The 18,681-nt window shown below is 47.6% G+C and overlaps 1 protein-coding gene across 6 annotated transcripts in view; it reads right to left on the minus strand.

Moving 5' to 3' along the window:
• Positions 1-18,681, minus strand: part of ERC1 (ELKS/RAB6-interacting/CAST family member 1) — a 539,472-nt gene that overhangs the window by 5,571 nt on the left and 515,220 nt on the right. The gene's annotated exons all lie outside the window — the stretch shown is intronic.

Raw genomic sequence — 18,681 nt, forward strand, 5'->3', positions numbered from 1 at the left:
CCAAACAGCGAATCTGCAGGTCCCCACCAGCCGCCCCGGCCCCTCGTTCTCCAGGGAATGCTCTGCACATCTCCCCCAAGCGGGAGCGGGGCTTGAAGGTGCCCAGTGCTTCCTGCCCAGGGGCACTTACATCGGAGAGGGAGAGAGGGAGAGGACGTGTCCATCCGATGCGAGCCACCTGCATTTGGGCAGGAGCCTCCCCGAGGCTTGCTGATTGGGCTCCCGAGGCTCTTGCAGGAAACCCAGGACAGACTGTTCAGGAGTCAGGTGTAATTATCTGACTTCTTGTTTTCCCCAAGCCCTTGGGTGTTCCTTCCAGCATTTTCACCAGCATTTACGGAGTGCCTGTTATGTGCTAGGTACTGAGAGACGAATGCATTTGGTCCTTCAGGCCAATGGAGGCGCTGTCCTCGTGTGCAGCAGCAGGCGCGCTGTGGCCCAGCTGCGTAAGGGCCACAACCGGGGTATGAACACGTGCTGGGGGGAGGGCCCAAGAATGCCTCTTCCCTCCCGGGTAGGGGTCTGAGAAGGTGTTACTAGGAGCACCTGGGGTCAGGGTCTCGCGAGATCAAGACGATCTGACCTGGAGACCACAGTCAGAAGAGGCCTTGGAGCAGATGAAACACAAGCAGATGCAGGGAGCTAGGGAAGGGCCTGGCACAGGTCGTGGCGGAGTCTGAGGCACTCAGTGTGGCTGAAGCCCGAAGTAAGGAGACTGGCTGGAGAGACAGGCCAGGGCCCGTCCCTGTGTGTATCACCAGGGCATTCAGATGCCATTGGGCTACAAACACCAAGACCAAACCCAAAGCACCACAACGAGGTCCAAGAGTTTTCAAACAGTACAGTGACATGATCTTCATTTACTTGGAAGGTAAGAAAAACATGTTAGACTGGGTGGCAGGAAGGACACATCCAGGGAGGCCACCGTTCCAAGCCCAGGTGAGAATCAAGGGGCTGAACCCACGGAGGGCCAGGGTGGTAGGGAGGGACACGTGGATGAGAGACCTTTCAAAGAAAGCACTGACAGGAAGAGGGGTCAAGTAAGAGAGTACAAGTGACAATTTCAGACAGTTGTAGCTGGAGAAACTGGATGAGTAAGACTGAAAATACAGGAGGGTGACTGTAGGGAACCAGACCGGAGGAACCGTGCCCCTAAGATGGCGCCGACTCCCTGCTTCCGGGTTCTTCCTCATCTCAGGGAGTTCCCGCTCTTGCTCGCTCCTTCCCGCCTTAGATTTCCCGCTCTAGCTCGCTCCTTCCCGCCTTGCCACGAGATTGTCCTATCCCCGCGCTTCTAGCCTATCACCTGATTTGTGACGTGTATTGTGCATATAAACCCTTGCTACGCGGGTGTAAGGAAAGTTCCTGCCCAGAAGAGATCGAAGCTGGATCTCCTGCTTGCCGAGCAATAAAGGAACCCCGTGCAAAGTGTTCGGTCTCTGTCTCTTGCTGGACGAGGACGGCGCCGAGCAGCTGGTGGCCCGTACGGGGAGCTTCCTCTACGTTGCCCGGTAAGTAGAAGGTAAGCGAGGTCAGTCTTACCGTCTGGGCCCCGCGAGTGAGGTATATCTCGTGGTTGGAGGGTGGACGCACCCTAAGATAGCGGACGTGTTTCCCCGCTTTAAACTGAAAGAATAGCAGACTTGTTCCCCCGCTTTAAACTGAAAATAAGATAGCGGACGTGTCTTCCCGCTTTAAACTGAAAATGGGAAATTCATCTAGCCATTCAATGTTGCTTAATCCGTTAAAAGCATTATTGCGTAGCAAAGGGATTAAGGTTTCTAAGACCACACTTGTCAGGTTCCTTGGAAGTGTTGATTTCTTTGCGCCGTGGCTCACCCACGAGGGCCAAATAACTCTTGAGTCTTGGGAGAAATTAGGAAAGGATCTCCGGCGCACAGTTAACGATCCCCAGGAACCCGATATCGACCCCGTTGTTCTCCCCTTATGGGAACTACTGCGGGCGTGCCTCCAAGAGGAGAGGTCGGTGGGAGCGGACCGCCCGACTCTTACGGCGGTTCGCGAGGCTCTCGAGGAAGTTCGTTCTCAGAGCTCGGACGGCGCCCGGGACCTCATACAATTTAAGGACACGGGATGCCAGACTTCCTCACTGGCCTCAGGCTCCGAATGTGGCTCCGCCTCCTCTGAGTCTGAGGGGGAAGGGGACGGCGATCCTAAATCCCCGCCTCCTACGTATGCGCAGCTGCGGCAAAAGTTAAAAGATGCCTGTTTACGCCCTCTAGTGCCTACGGCTCCTCCTATCGATGTCGTGCCCGCCCATCAGATTAAAGACGCAGCGCCTCCTACTGGCGGTCATGTAGGCGTGCCTCAGCCCCATCTAACACCCGTGCCGCCATGGCCATTAAACGTCCCAAATGTGCCACCTTTTTCAGGCAGACAGTTTCATCAACAAGCCTGGAAACAGTTGCAAACTGGCGCTCCCGCTGCCCCCGCTCAGGCTTACCCTGTTTTGGCTTTGGGCACGCGAGAGGCCCGGCACGAACCATTGGACATGACAGTATTAAAACAACTTAAGGCTGCGGTCCATGACTATGGACCCACAGCCCCATTCACATTGTCACTCCTTGAATCAGTCGGCCAGTCCATTTTAACACCTAGCGACTGGACCCAATTGGCTCGGGCCTGTTTAAGTCCAGGCGGCTTTCTTTTGTGGCAATCTATGAATACAGAGTGCTGTCATGACCAGGCAGATAAAAATGCTGAGGACGGCCACCCTACGTGGAATGCTGATATGCTTTTAGGGCGTGGACCTTATCAGGCTGACCAGACCCAATTCCCTAGACAAGTATACAGGCAAATTTCCAACTGTGCCCAACGTGCGTGGAGGCAGGCGTCCAATCCAAGTGACTCAGCTAGCCACCTCACCAAGATCGTTCAGGGCACGGCCGAACCCTTCGCTGATTTTGTCGCTCGCATACTTGAGGCTGCGTCGCGTATTTTCCCTTCCGAGGTTGACGTTCAGCCACTGGTCAAACAAATTATTTTTGAGCAGGCTAATAAAGAGTGCAAAAACATTCTTCGACAATATAGACATAAATCTCTGGACTCCTGGTTAAAATACTGCAGAGATACCGGTGGGCCACTTACTAATGCGGGCCTAGCTGCGATGCTGGCAAAAGTCAAAGAAAACAGTCCAAAATCTAAATCGACCCGACCCCCCATATCTTCAGGACTTTGCTTCCAATGTCATCAACCGGGTCACAGAAAACGCGATTGCCCCAATCTCAGCCATGGGTATTCCACGGCACAGCCTTCAGGCATAGAGCCTTGTCGCCGTTGCCGCAAGGGCCCTCATAGGGCAGAGGTATGCCGTTCTGCTTTCGATATCGATGGCAACCCACTTACAGGTAGCGCCCAGGGGCCAAAAAACGGCCAGAGGGGGCTCCCCAACCCAGCGAGGAGCCCCCAAAATCAAATCTACTCTCAGGTTCCACCTCCCGTGTCTGCGCTACACCCAGTGCACCCTCAGCCCGTGCCACTCACGGGTCCGCAGGCCTGAACCTCCGCGCCACCTCCCCTCTCCTCTTAACTCCGGAGATGGGGGTACAATTAGTGGAGAGCGACTGCTCCGGTCCTCTGCCCCCGGATTCGGTTGGATTAGTGTTGGGTCGGTCCTCCGCCGCCCTCCGAGGGCTAGCTGTGATCCCCGGGGTAGTTGACTCTGATTTCACTGGTAAAGTAAAGATCATGGTTCAGGCCCCTCAGGGACCTTTAGTAATCAATCCTGGAGACCGTATCGCACAAATGTTATTACTGCCCAGTCTTCACTCTTTAATCCCAGCTAAAAACCACGTTCGCGGCGCTGGTAACTTTGGGTCCTCTGGCATTAATTTTACCGGCTTACATATGCTTTTAAATGAACGTCCCACTTTAGTGTTGCAGATTAATGGCAAGGACATTAAGGGACTTTTAGACACAGGAGCCGACAAATCCATTATAGCAACAAAGGACTGGCCTAGTACATGGCCTACAAATGTGGCGGAACAAACCTTGCAAGGACTTGGTTTTGCTCATTTCCCAAAAATCAGTGCAGCCTTGTTGTCATGGCAGGATAGCGAGGGTCATAGAGGACAGTTTTCTCCATTCATTTTACCTCTACCCATTTCCCTTTGGGGGAGAGACGTCCTGGCCGAAATGGATGTTGCTTTGGTCACCACTTCCCCTGCAGTACGATCTATGCTACAAAATATGGGTTACGTCCCAGGCAAGGGACTCGGTGTCCAGCTCCAGGGCCACCCTTCCCCCATTGAACCAAAACAAAGACCAAGTAAAGTTGGCCTGGGTTTTTCCTAGGGGTCACTGTTTCGCCTCCTAAACCAGTGGAGCCTTTACCCATCTCGTGGCTAACGGACGTACCCGTCTGGGTTCCACAGTGGCCCCTATCTCAGGAGAAACTGGAGGCAGTCAACACTCTGGTCTTGGAGCAGGTCAACGCTGGTCATTTGATCCCATCCACCTCTCCATGGAATACGCCTATTTTTGCCATCCGCAAAAAATTAGGTCAATGGAGACTCTTACATGATCTTAGGGCAGTCAACGCACAGATGCAGCCTATGGGCCCTGTGCAACGTGGTCTTCCTCTGCTTTCGGCACTTCCCAACCAATGGCCTGTTATTGTAATAGATCTTAAGGATTGTTTCTTTTCCATTCCATTGGACAAAAAGGATACCCCACGTTTTGCTTTTACTGTCCCCACCCAGAACCAGGAACAACCGGACAAGCGTTGGGAGTGGACAGTCTTGCCTCAGGGTATGACTAATAGCCCCACCATGTGTCAAGTCTATGTAGCCCAAGTACTAAAACCTCTTAGAGACCGATATTCCGACTGCAGGTGCCTACATTATATGGACGACCTACTGTGTGCAGCCCCCACAGCAGAGAGGCTCCTGGCCTTATACAGTACACTCCAACAAGTGCTGGAAGGGGCAGGGCTGCATATTGCACCTAATAAGGTGCAATTGTCGTCTGTAGTTTCTTATCTTGGGGCTATAGTCGCCCCTACTCAAATTAGACCTCAAAAAATTCAAATAAAAATCAATGCTATCTCCACTCTAAATGACTTACAAAAACTTTTAGGGGATATCAATTGGATTAGGCCCTACCTTAACATTCCTAATGCTGCATTGCAGCCTCTCTTTAATATACTTAAAGGAGACCCGGATCTTGCTTCCCCCCGAACCTTCACCTCTGAGGCCAAACAAGCACTGTCAATTGTCAACGATGCCCTTAGTAAAGCTGCCCTAAAACGTTGGGACCCTGCGGGAGACCTTACTCTTTGGGTCCTCGACACCCTTAAACAGCCCACCGCGGTCCTATGGCAGGATGGGCCTCTCCTCTGGATCCATCCCTCAATGTCATCTACTAGATCTATTAGTTACTATCCCGTGGCAGTGGCGGAGATAACTCTCCTAGCCATTCAGAGGGCTATCCAACATTTTGGACGCGAACCATCCACCATTGTTGTCCCCTATTCCATGGAACAGGTACGTGTGCTAATCGCTTGTACTGATGCTTGGGCGGTTTTAGTCTGCTCCACTTCCGCAACTATTACAAACAGAACACCCTCTGATCCTTTGCTAACCTTTGTTCAGTCTCACCCAGTTATTTTTCCAAAGTCCACATCCCAAAAGCCCTTACAGGGAGCCCCAGTAGTGTATACCGACGGTTCTAAAACAGGAGTCGGTGCATATGTTGTTTCAGGATCTGTGCCAAAAACATTCCAATTCGCTACTAACTCCCCCCAGGTAACTGAACTTCTTATAGTTAACCAAGTCTTCTCTGATTTCCCCGGACCTGTCAATATTGTGTCTGATTCACGCTATGTGGTTAATTCTGTGTCTATCCTTGAGGCCGCAGGACTAGTCAATTCTTCATCCTCCGTAGCGACAGTTTTCCTCACCCTGCAAAAATCTATTTGGAATCGGTCTGCTCCTTTCTTTATTACTCATATTAGAGCTCATTCTTCCTTACCTGGACCCATGACCACAGGCAATGCTATAGCTGATCAAGCCACACGCCCCATTTGGATACTCCAATTTTCTTCCCCAGAAGAGCAGGCTATCCAGTTTCATTCAGAGTTCCATGTAAACGCAAAAACCCTTGCCGCCAAATTCGGTCTTTCTCGTGCTGCCGCTCGCGATATTGTTCGCCATTGTGCCGCATGCCCTACTTTAACCCCTGTGCCTTCGGTGGGGGTTAATCCCCGAGGATTACTACCAGGACATATCTGGCAGATGGATGTCACCCACATATCCGAGTTTGGGACCTTAAAGTATGTTCATGTGTCAGTTGACACCTGTTCCCAAGTAATTTTTGCTTCTCTGGAGACGGGTGAGCGTACCACCCATGTCATTAATCACTGCCTTGCTGCATGGGCAGCCTGGGGCAAACCAAAAACTTTAAAAACAGATAATGGTCCTGCATACACAAGTAAATCATTCCAAGATTTCTGCACCCGTATGCAGGTACAACATAAAACTGAAATCCCTTATAACCCTCAGGGACAGGCCATAATTGAAAGGGCTCATCGAACCCTCAAGGCTTTTCTCTTAAAACAAAAGGAGGGAATTGCCACGGGCAAAACCCCTCGAATGCGCCTCTCCCTTGCACTGTTTACTATAAACTTTTTGAATTTGACAGATCATTCTATGTCCCCCGCTGAGAGACACATGTTAAAGGAGCCATCTTCACGAGGCTATGTCCGTTGGAAAGATGTCCTCACGGGAAAGTGGTACGGCCCGGATCCGGTATTATGCTGGAACCGAGGCGCGGTCTGTGTCTTCCCACAGGAATCTGGAAGAGAACCTCTCTGGATACCGGAAAGATTGGTCAGAAAAACAGCCCCGCCGCCACAAGATACACCTCTATCACCTACGGACGACATCTCCCCCGAGATAACCGAGATTACCACGCTCTCACAGGACGACAAATTGCAACAAAACAACGAGACGTCCCTGTGTACTTCGCTGGGTGAGCTCCTTCATCAACAACAAGTTGGAGAGCGTCAGACATCAGTTCCGCGCGGCAGCGTATGCTGCTCTCCATCACCGTGATCCGGATGCATATGCCATGCTGGCTCGCATGACTTATGACCGGGTCCATACCAGCGATTAAAACCCTCGTCCCCCCATCCCTACTCACGCCTCACATATGGACAATGCCTCCATCAGGCACACACCTTCCTCGAGTTGTCTTGTTCCCCCTCTCATTCATTGGGCTGTATCACCCATCCCTGACGGGGAGCGAAAACTGGGTATGCGAGACCAAAGGTACTGCAGCAGGAGTCCACCCGGGGGTTCCGGGGGTCCTGGGAGAGCATATGCATATGCATGCAGGTTCAATTCCCAGCCTGCCCCAGCAAAAGGGAATAAAAACTGATCCCTAACGGAGACATCAGGGGTTGTGGCCAGGCCCTTGAAGTTCCGTAACTAACGGATCACAAGCACGCTGGGTATGCACCTCTACTCTCTGCCTAGTAAATATTCTCCCGGCCCTCATGAGCCAGGGCCGTCGGGGATGTGATTTGTGCAAAAACAAAAGGAGGGAGATGTAGGGAACCAGACCGGAGGAACCGTGCCCCTAAGATGGCGCCGACTCCCTGCTTCCGGGTTCTTCCTCATCTCAGGGAGTTCCCGCTCTTGCTCGCTCCTTCCCGCCTTAGATTTCCCGCTCTAGCTCGCTCCTTCCCGCCTTGCCACGAGATTGTCCTATCCCCGCGCTTCTAGCCTATCACCTGATTTGTGACGTGTATTGTGCATATAAACCCTTGCTACGCGGGTGTAAGGAAAGTTCCTGCCCAGAAGAGATCGAAGCTGGATCTCCTGCTTGCCGAGCAATAAAGGAACCCCGTGCAAAGTGTTCGGTCTCTGTCTCTTGCTGGACGAGGACGGCGCCGAGCAGGTGACCAGGCTTTACCAAGAAATTAAAAATCGAGTACAATTAAGAGGCTGGTGCCACGGCTCAACAGGCTAATCCTCCGCCTGCGGCGCCGGCACACCAGATTCTAGTCCCGGTCGGGGCGCCGGATTCTGTCCCGGTTTTCCCTCTCCCAGGCCAGCTCTCTGCTGTGGCCCGGGAGTGCAGTGGAGGATGGCCCAAGTCCTTGGGCCCTGCACCTGCATGGGAGACCAGGAGAAGCACCTGGCTCCTGGTTTCAGATCAGTGCGCCGGCCGCGGTGGCCATTGAAGGGTGAACCAACGGCAAAAAGAAGACCTTTCTCTCTGTCTCTCTCTCTCACTGTCCACTCTGCCTGTCCAAAAAAAAAAAAAAAAAAAAAAAAAAAAAAAAAAGGAGTATAGGTAGGCTGGCACTGTGGCATAGTAGGCTAAGCCTCCACCCGGGGTGCTGGCATCCCATATGGGTGCCGATTCGAGTCCTGGCTGCTCCTCTTCCAATCCAGCTCCCTGCTGTGGCCTGGAAAAGCAGTAGCAGATGGCCCAAGTGCTTGGGCCCCTGCACCCACTTGGGAGATCGAGAAGAGGCTCCTGGCTTTGGATTGGCCCAGCTCTGGCTGTTTCGGCCATCTGGGGAGTGAACCAGTGGACAGAACACCTCTCTCCCTGCCCCTCCACCCCCTCCAGCTCTGCCTTTCAAATAAATAAATCTTAAAAAAAAAAAAAAAAAAAAAAAGCAAAGAGAACCCAGAATTCACATGGTATCTCTTCACCTATATGAATGAATTGGAATAGATCCAGCAACATTGCTCCTTCTGTAAATGTTGACTAAATGACCCGAATACTCAAGGGCCAGTCTTGGTGTGTCTCACGTGGCCATGTCACATGAATACGACTCCTAAACAGGGGACGCCAGGCGGGCGAGTGCCCTGTAAGTGCGGCTGCTAGGAGAAGGGCAGCAACCCTCCAGGCTCCTCGACAGAGCTGACAGCAGGGGCTGGGAGTCTGCCATCACAATCCTTCCCGAGAATACCCCAGACGGCCTGGGCTTATACACTGAGCCAGGTATCTGCTCTGTGATTGCTCTCCACCAATCACAACCGTACTTCCCTCCAAACACCTTCTTAAAAGTATTTATTGAGGAGGAGAGGGAGAGGGAGGGCTCCCATCTGCTAGTTCACGCCCCAGGTGCCGGGGCTGGGGCTCAAGCTGGGAACTTCGGACACTACCCGGGTCTCCCAAGTGAACTGCAGGGACCCAGTTATTTTAATCACCACTGCTTCTTCCCAGGTCTGCATCAGCAGGAAGTTGGAGTCAGAAGCAGCGCCTGGGGACTGGACCAGGAACTCTGAAGTGGAATGTAAATGTCTGAACAATGAGGCTAAATGCCTGCCCCCATTTTTTACAATTCTAATTTAACTTCTATTAAATAAATAATCATGAGGTCTCTAACACATATTTTAGTTTTTTTAAAAAAATTTATTTATTTATTTGAAAGTCAGAGTTACAGAGAGAGAGAGAGAGAGAAGGAGAGACACAGAGAGAAATCTTCTCACAGCTGGTTCACTCCCCAAATGACTACAATGACTGGGACTGGGCCAGGCTGAAGCCAGGATCCAGGAGCTGCTTTTGGGTCTCCCTGTGGGTGCAGGGGCCCAAGCACTTGGGCCATCTTCTGCTGCTTTCCTAGGTGCATTAGCAGGGATCTGGATTGGAAGTAGAGCAGCTGCGTGCTGAACTGGCGCCCATACAGGATGCCAGCACTGCAGGCAGCAGCTAAATCTGCTATACCACAGTGCTGGCCCTTATCTTTTAGTTTAATAACAGTTTTTCAGTTTTTTTTCGCCTGATTTAGAGAATAGTATACATACATTATAGAAAGTTTTTAAAAGAAGAGCACTAGGGGGGCTGGCCACCTGCGGCGCCGGCATCCTATACGGGCACCGGTTCTAGTCCCGGCTGCTCCTCTTCCAATCCAGCTCTCTGCTGTGGCCCGGGAAAGCAGAAGATGGCCTAAGACCTTGGGCCCCTGCACCCACATGGGAGACTGGGAAGAAGCTCCTGGCTTCAGATCGGCCAAGCTCTGGTTGTTGCGGCCATTTGGGGAGTGAACTAGCAGATGGAAGACCTTTCTTTCTGTTTCTCCCTCTCACTGTCTATAACTCTACATCTCAAATAAATAAATAAAACCTTTTAAAAGCACTAAGAAAAAAATTATCTATAATATTACTATCGCCTAGATGTAATCACTGTTGTTTTGTCATACATTCTTTGTGTTAATCTACATACATGTACATTTTAAAAACAAAATGACAATGATATAGATTACTTCTAAACTATTTTTTAAAACATTTATTTATTTATTTATTTGAGAGGTAGAATTATAGACATAGAAAGGTCTTCCATCTGCTGCTTCCAAATGGCTGTAACCACCAGGAACCAGGAGCTTCTTTAGGGTCTCCCACGTGGGTACAGGAGCCCAAGGACTTGGGCCATCTTCTACTGCTTTCCCAGGCCATAGCAGAGAGATGGACAGGAAAAGGAGCAGCTGGGACACGAACTGGCGCCCATATGGGATGCTGGAGCTGCTGCAGGCAAAGGCTTAGCTTACAGATAGAAGATGTCTCTCTCTTTGTCACTCTGCCTTTTAAATACATAAACCCCTGAAAAAATACATGTAGCTTTGAGGGACATTTATATTACATAATTTTATTTACTGGATTGCACGTGCATTAACTTCTACTGGATCAGAAGCAGAGTAGCCAAGTTTGAACCAAGACCTCCAACATGGGATGTGGGCATCCCAAGAGGTGGCTTAACTTGCTGTACTATAATTGCCTGTTCCATGCATGTATTTTGAAATGTGTCATTTTGAGGCTGGCGCTGTGGCTCACTTGGCTAATCCTCCGCCTGCAGCACCGGCACCCCAGGTTCTAGTCCCGGTTGGGGCACCAGATTCTGTCCCAGTTGCTCCTCTTCCAGTCCAGCTCTCTGCTATGGCCCGGGAGGGCAGTGGAGGATGACCCAAGTGCTTGGGTCCTGCACCCACATAGGAGATGGGGAGGAAGCACCCGGCTCCTGGCTTCAGATTGGTGCAGTGCTGGCCATGGGGGCCATTTGGGGAGTGAACCAACAGAAGGAAGACCTTTCTCTCTGTCTGTTTCTCACTGTCTATAACTCTCTCTCTGTCTAACTTTGCCTGTTAAAAAAAGAAAAAAAAAAAAAAGAAAGAAAGAAAAAGATATCATGTAAAGCTATATTATGTAAAGTGTTTTAAAACATTATGCTAAGTGAAAGAGAGCAACCTTAAAAAAAGACCATATATTTTATGATTCCATTCTTATGATATGTCCAGACTCAGCAAATTCAGAGTTGGAAAGTAGGTTAGTGGTTGCCTAGGACTGGGGTGAGATGGGGTGACTGGGGTGACTACTAATGGTTACAGTTTCTTTGAGGGTTGATAAAGATGTTTGAAAACTGATTATGGGGATGACTGTATAACTCAGAGAACACATTAAATTTATTGAATTTTATATACACTTAAATGAGTAAAATGTATGGCATGTGCATTATAGCAATAATGTAAAAAAGGCAGACTGAGTACTCTACGCCAACAGTGTGTAGTAAGTGCCCACGCCAAATGTGACTGCCTTCATTTTAACACAACAGGAAGAAGTGCACCTGGCTATTCACTGCAGGCAAGAAGTCCAAGAGTTACTGGTACAGGACAGCAATGCCAGCTCCTCACCAGTGACAAAAGGCCCCTGGGGCAGGCTGGGCCTGGGCACTGCCCCACAAAGGACCTGCTTCTACCACACTTTCTTAGGGAAGCCACACCTAGGGTGCTGTGTTCCATTCCAGACACCTCATTACCAGAAACATGGAGACAAACTGGAATCAGTTCAAAGAAAAATGGCAGGCATGACTAAGAAGTTGAAAGGATCATTTTATGAGGCAGGATTCGAAGAACTAAACATGGAGGCCTGCACTAAGTAAGAACTAAACATGGAGGCCTGCACTAAGTGAGAACTAAGGGGAGGGAATGTGATTATTACCTGCAAATGTCAGGAGGGTGTAAACAAGGAGAGGCAAGAGTGATTTAGCACCGGAGGAGGAAGTGTAACTAGAAGCGATGGAATTAGATTAAGGGGAAAAACCCAGAGGTAAGGCTACAAGGCTATGCTTTTTCCAAGGTGTAATGAATGGTTTGCCTGGGGAAAGGTGCTTAAAAGGAGAGCAGATCAAAAGAATTAAAAAGTTTAGAAAAGGAAGTGTTCCTTCATTAGCTGGGCTGCTTTTCATCTGGTAGGCCTCTCTGTTCTCCAGGGGGTATGGATGGTTCGAATTGTATCTGAAAGGAGTACTACACGTGGCACTCGATCACATGCTAAAATTTCTTGGCTTGGAAAAAAAATCTCAAAAATCAACCTCTCGTAAAACTCGAATTACTTTTCAAATGAGGACTTTTATTTTGCTGGCCTTGAAATACAAAGCTTTGGTCACTCTTAAGTTAAAGGAGTATAGGAATGTGTTGTTAAAACTTTTAGATCTTTTAGGAAAGAGAGCAATGTGAAAGAACCAAACTAAAAAACTTAGACAGATGTGTTAAGAGGCACAGGTGTGAAAACAAATCTTGAGGTGGATTAGTACCTCATTATTTTAAAATTTTTCTTTAGCATGCATATCACAAGTAACAAAGGAAGTTTTTGTGTGGTTCTGGAATGCAGTGGGGTCCTATGGATGACCTGGGAAGGTGTATTCTAGCTTCTGAAGCTTACTAGGTCTCGCTCAGGCATTCTTCCACCCATATTCCCTCCCATACCTGTCTTCTCACCGCCCCCCAGAGAAAAGTTCTTTCGTGCTTAATACCAGAAAATAATTTCCCAAAGGGTACAAACATGGAATATGTGGGACTTAATGAAAATGACTACCTGGGGTTGGTGCTGTGGCGCAGCGGCTGAGGCCTCCGCCTGCAGTCCAGCATCCCATATGGGTGCCAGTTTGAGGCCCGGCTGCTTTACTTCCAATCCAGCTCTCTGCTGTAGCCTGGAAAAGCAGTAGAGGATGGCCCAGGTCCTTGGGCCCCTGCACCTGCATGGGAGACTCAGAGGAAGCTCCTGGCTCCTGGCTCCTGGCTTCGGATCAGCGCAGCTCTGGTCGTTGTGACCAACTGGGGAGTGAACCAGCGGATGGAAGACCTCTCTCTCTCTCTCCCTCTCCTCTCTCTGTGTAATTCTGACTTTCAAATAAATAAATAAATCTTTAAAAATTAAAAAGAAAATGACTACCTCCCAGTTATAATGAATTAATTCCTTCTCTCTCCCTCTTTCCTTTCCTTGTTAAAGCTACAAATCCAAACCTAGTGTTTGTAAAATTGAAGACTCCAACAGGATTTTCCATTTCCTACTCTCCACTTTCTAATATGAGGGTACCTGTAAGTTTGGGGGGGGGGATGGTATTAACAGAATAAAATAAACAGGAAACAAAATCTTTCATTTCTCAATATAAAGTCCATCAGTTCATAACATGCCTGTAACTGACAGCACCAAGCCATTTAGTCCATCCCTAAAAAACTGAGGGTCCTGGAAATTTAACCATATGAATGCTGTCTCTTTTACCTCATTAACTATGGAAAAATGGGTTCCTTTTAAACATATTTTAACATTAGGAAAGAAGTCAGAAGGAGTCCAATAAGGGCTACAGGATGTCTAACGACCTCCTATCCAAACTCTTACAAAACTGCCCTTGTTTGATGATGGAAGGAACACGGCCCTGCTGGGGAAGGGCTCCCCGGTGACACGCTTTGCTGCTGTAGCTGTAACTAACGTTCTCAGAACATTCTTAGAGTAAGTGGATGTCAGTGTTCTTTGTCCCTATAGCAAGTTCACAAGCAAAATGTCTTGGGCATCACAAAAACTGTAGCCATGACTTCCGCTCTGCACTGGTCCACTTTTGCTTTGACTGGACCACTTCCAACTCTTGGTAACCACTGCTTTGGTTGTGCTTTGTCCTCAAGATTGTGCTGCTAAAGTGATTTTCCATTCCCTGTTATAATTCTTTGAAGAAATGTTTCAGAGTCTTGATCCTACTTGCTGAAAACTTCCACTGAGAGTTCTGCTTTTTTTTTTTTTTTTTTGGACAGGCAGAGTTAGACAGTGAGAGAGAGAGACAGAGAGTTATAGACAGTGAGAGACAGACAGAGAGAAAGGTCTTTCTTCTGTTGATTCACTCCCCTAATGGCCACCACGGCCAGTGCTGCACCGATCCAAAGCCAGGAGCTGGATGCTTCCTCCCGGTCTCCCATGCGGGTGCAGGGACCCAAGCACTTGGGCCATCCTCCACTGTCCTCCCGGGCCACAGCAGAGAGCTGGACTAGAAGAGGAGCACCCGGACTAGTACCCAGCACCCCAACCAGGACTAGAACCTGGGGTGCCAATGCCACAGGTGGAGGATTAGCCAAGTGAGCCATGGCGGTGGCCAAGTTCTGCTTTTTTTTGAAGAACAAAATGGGGCCAATGTTCACTGCAATGGTTAGGATGCCACCTGGGATGCGTCCCATATAGAAGTGCCTGGGTTTGGGTCCTGGCTCTGATCCCAGTTCTAGCTTCCTGTTAATGTGTGCCCTGAGAGGCAAGAGGTGACAGCTCAAGTATTTGGGTCCCTGTCACCTAGGCGGGAGACCTGGACTGAGTTTTTGGCCCCTGACTTTGGCTTGGCCCAATCCCTGATGTCATGGGCATTTGCAAAGTAAATCAGTGGATCAGAGATCTCTTGTCTGTCATTCGCTGTCTCGATGACTTCCAAACAAAGAAACAAATGATATGAGAACATTATCATCTTGAAGAAAAGTGTTACTATACAACCATAGTCATTACATACATAAAAACAGACACAGAATCAATGGAACACAAAAAAAAAAATACAGAAAAAAAAAAAAACTCTGTACATATAGAGAGTATTTCAAAAAGTTCATGGAAAATAGAATTAAAAAATAAGCTGACTTTGGTACAAAAACATGAAATTCACACATGGGTTTTTCAAATTATGAATTATTTTAAAATTCCATTTCCTACTAATTTCTTGAAATCCCCTTATATGGCCATATGACTCATGATAAAGATGGCAAGACTGTGGAGAATGGATGGTATTTCTTATAGTGGGGCTACATGAAAAATATTCTGATTCCTCACTTACACCATATGCAAAATCAATTTCTGATGAATAGTATATATATAAATGTGAACAGCAAAAACAAGAAAGCATTTAAAGAAAACATATAAGGCAATCTTTAGAGAACACAAAGATTTCTTATATAGAACACAAAATGCACTATGAAGAGAAAAAAAAAGTCAATAATGCAGACCCATATTAAAATTAAGAATTTCTTTCTTATAAAAGACCCTAATAAGAGAGTGAAAAGGCAGCCTGACATGGGAGAAGATATTTGTAATGTATATGTCTGACAAAAGATTTACTTAGAATAAAGAACTCTTTCAAATCAGCAGTAGTCAGGACAACAAAAACAACTTGCAATTTCAAAAAGATGGACAAGAAAAAATTAAAAATTAAAAATGGGCAAGAGACTTGAATAGACACATTATAAAAGAGTATACTGAAATATTAATATATATAAACATGTGCAACCTCACTAGTCATCAGGGAAATACAATCTAAAATCACAATGACAGACTAATTATCCTCCAGAATGGTTCAACAATACTAAGGGACAGCAAGCATGCGTAATCACTTCACCTTTCACATCCCCCTGGTTGGGAGTGTAAATGGTACAACCACTTTGGAAAACTACTTGGTGGCATCTACTAAAGTTGAACGTATGAATATTCTATGACTAAATAATTGGGTTTTTAAGTTTATGTGAATTCATTGAAGACATGGACAAAAGTATTCATGGCAGCACTGTATGCAACAGACCAATCCTGGGAACAGTGCAAATGTACATCAATAACCGAATGATAAATAAACTGTGTTACTGTCACACAATGGACTACCATTCAGCAATGAAAATAAATGAACTATACATACAACAAATTAGATACACTTCATAAACATGATGTTGAATGAAAAGCAGCCAGTCACAAAACAGTGTGAAAGATTCCAGTTATATAAAATTTTAAAATAGGCAAAATATGGAGCTGGCTTTATGGCACAATAAATTAAGCTACTACTTGCAATGCCAACATCCCATATCAGAGCGCTAGTTCAAGTCCTGGCCACTCTGCTTCCAATTCATCTTCCTGCTGATGTGCCCAGGTCTCTGTTACCCATATGGGAGACCAGGATGGAGTTCTTGGATCCTAGCTTTGGTATGGCCCAAATCTGGCTGTTGTGGTCATCTGGGGGAGTGAACCAGTGGATGGAAGATCTCTCTGTCTCTCCCCCAACCTCTGTCTTTCAAATAAATAAATAATTTTTTTTTAAAAAAAGAGGCAAAGTTAACCTGTAGAGCTAGAAGTCAAGTCACCTTGGAGGGTGGGACAGTGACTGGAAGTAGGCATGACAAATGGCTGAAATGTGTTGCTTTTTAATTTAATTTAATTTAATTTGAAAGGGAAAGAGAGAGAGAGAGAGAGAGGGAGAGAGAGGTGTCTTCCACACTCTGGTTTACTCCCCAGATAGCCACAACGGCCAGAGCTGTGCTGATCCAAAGCCAGGAGCCAGGAGCTTATTCCAGGTCTCCCACGCGGGTGCAGGGATCCAAGGACTTGGGCCATCCTCCACTGCCTTCCCAGGCCATAGCAGAAAGCTGGATCAGAAGTGGAGCAGCCAGGGCCGGCACCGTAGCTCAATAGGCTAATCCTCCAACTTGCAGCGCCGGTACACCAGGTTCTAGTCCCGGTCGGGGCCCCGGATTCTGTCCCAGTTGCCCCTCTTCCAGGCCAGCTCTCTGCTGTGGCCTGGGAGTGCATTGGAGGATGGCCCAAGTACTTGGGCCCTGCACCCCATGGGAGACCAGGGGAAGCACCTGGCTCCTGCCTTCGGATCAGCACAGTGCGCCGTCCGCAGCGCGCCAGCTGTGGCGGCCATTGGAGGGTAAACCAACGGCAAAGGAAGACCTTTCTCTCTGTCTCTCTCTCTCACTGTCCACTCTGCCTGTCAAAAAATAAATAATAACAATAATAATAAAAAAGAGCAGCCAGGACTTGAACTGGCGCCTATATGGGATGCCAGCACTGTAGGTGGCGGCTTTACCTGCTACATCACAGTGCTGGACCCATGATTTGCGCTTCTTGTTCTAGGTATGTGCTGTACCTGAGTGTGTAAAACTCACTGAGCTGTATACTTACAATGTGTGTACACACCTATATGCATGCTATTTGCAGATCCTCCTATTGTAGAAAGAGAATCCAGACGGTGTTGTACCAACTGCAGCTCCTCTCAATTGCATACCCTCACCAAGGCATTTATGAACAACCCTTACCCAGGAATTGATTCCACAGAACAGTTCCTGAGTCAAGAATCCAAATTTGGTTTCAAAACTGGGAGAAATAGATTTCATATTCAGAGGAAAAGAAAATCGAATGAGCCCTTAGAACAAGACCAGGGAGAAGGACACTGAGCTTACTTTAAGGTCTGGAAGGTACATGTACCCCTTCACTAGCAACTGTTTTCTCTGTAGCTAGAACATTGTAGACATAGAGACAAATTCAATATATTTTATATAAACAACCTGAGCCCTACATTTCTCTCACAGCCTTTCAAGAAATCTACCTTTTCACTGAGAGTTCAAGATAAACCTTCAAGAAATGGTAAACAGGACTTCAGGAAGTAAAAACAAGAGAAACCGCAGAGCCTGACTGACCCATCTTGGTTTCAAAATTCATCAGACATTGAGACAATAAAAATTAATCTAATAGGAGCCAGTGTTGTGGTGCCAGAGTAAAGCCAGTGTTCCAATAGCACTGGTTCAAGTCTCAGCTGCTCCTCTTCAGATCCAGGTCCCTGCTAATGCACCTGGGAAAGCAGCAGTAGGTGGCCCAAGTGCTTGGGCCCTTGCCATCCATACGGGAGACCTGGATGGAGTTTTAGCCTCCTGGCTCCTGGCTTCAGCTTGGCCCAGTTCATTTGGGGAGTGCACCAGCAGATGGAGGATCTCTTTATTTCTCTCTGTCTCTAGCTCTCTAACTCTTTCTAATAAATAAATCTTTTTAAAAAAGAGAATAAATAATCATTTAAAAAAAACAACTACTACATGTGAACAAACCACTGTAGAATGGTTGTACTAACCTGCAGCCATAAGCAAGAGGGAAGGGGGCCCACTGCCCCACCCTTTCAATATACTGGAGACACAAATAAACCCCGATCTTCCCAACATATCAGGGCTGTTTTCATTTGCATTCTTTACAGTTATTTTCATTTGTAGTGAAGCCAAAAATTGAGGCAAAACTTTAAAAAAATGTACTTATTGGTCACACTTATTTTCCTGTGAATTTCCTGTTAATGCCCTTTCTAGATTATGTTCCTTTTGAGTTAGTTTCTTCATTTTTGATTTCCTGATCACAGCCCTAATCCACACTTTCATATCCTGGCACCTATTTGCTTATTGCAATAGCATCATAACCACCTCAACCCTAGTGTCCTTAATCTAAAACAGGCTGGACTAGGTCCCTCCCCTGCCAATACTGTATATGTTTTCCTACCTACAGAATAAAGTTCAAACTTTTGGGCATGGTAGCCAGTGCTCCAGTTTCATTTCCTGATAGCACTTGACATTCGCTGTATTAGCTTTTCCTTTGATGTGGTTCTCCC

Source organism: Lepus europaeus, chromosome 6 (assembly GCF_033115175.1).
Source record: "Lepus europaeus isolate LE1 chromosome 6, mLepTim1.pri, whole genome shotgun sequence".
NCBI lineage: Eukaryota > Metazoa > Chordata > Mammalia > Lagomorpha > Leporidae > Lepus > Lepus europaeus.